This window comes from Notothenia coriiceps, unplaced genomic scaffold (assembly GCF_000735185.1).
Source record: "Notothenia coriiceps isolate Sejong01 unplaced genomic scaffold, NC01 NC01_scaffold00003521, whole genome shotgun sequence".
Classification (NCBI taxonomy): Eukaryota; Metazoa; Chordata; class Actinopteri; order Perciformes; family Nototheniidae; genus Notothenia; species Notothenia coriiceps.
Window position 1 is genome coordinate 399,543 of NW_011336222.1, and position 1,024 is coordinate 400,566.

Sequence of the window (1,024 nt, forward strand, 5' to 3'; positions counted from 1 at the left end):
TTATAATACTTTGTCAGAATCACAGTGTTGGACATATTGTTTAAAGAGTATTGAAAGTGTTAATTGTGAGGGTGCAGTGTACAATCAGAAAAACACCCACGCATTATAACGATGTGCTACTGTCATTACGCTATATTACATTAAGCTGTTATTGCTAGTATTACAGTAGTAACAGCTTCCCTCCTGTTGTGCCATTCTTCAAGATCCAACTGCTTTCCCTTTTTTAGTCTCAAATGTTCTCAGCAACATATTTAACATACTTTACTTTTAAGCTTTGGAATGAACAAAGTTTGTGATGCCATGTTGAAAACAGACCACAGAGCAACCATTCTAGTTTTACAGCGACTTCTAAAAACATTTGAGGAGAGAAATAGTCAACGCAGTACAATTATTTTAAATCATGTGTGCTGCTAGAGACTCCTGCTCTGATTGGTTATCGTATGCACTTTTTAAGGAGATGGTGACGAGCAAATATGAAAATGTCATACACTAGCTTTACTGGCTTTCTTTTAAACCGAGAAACACTCTAATGCCATCTAGTGTGCCAAAGTGCACTCACATCAGATGCAGTCAAGCAGAGACAAACATGTTGTTGGTGAACTTGGCTGGTTATTTGATGGAAACTCTCACAGGGAACTTCCTCAAAGCTGCATTAATCTCTGTTCTTTATCAGTACTTCCTCTGTGTTTTGTGTTGAATTCGTACACCATTTGACCTATTATTAAAATGTATTTTGTTCTGTAAGACTGCACATCTGAGGCCGCATGTCCCGGACAGTCATCATGTTAGAGTAGCGCCCCCCCCCATCCCTCCAGATGCCCCTCGGGGTGACAGTGACACAAGTGTCCCATTGTCAAAACAGCGTCTCTCAGGGGGGGGGACATGCTTTGGGGGACGTCAGAAGATTAGCTATGACATTAACCCCCCGCCCCATAAAACACACACACACACACACACACACACACACACACACACACACACACACACACACACACACACACACACACACAGAAGATCATTCAGG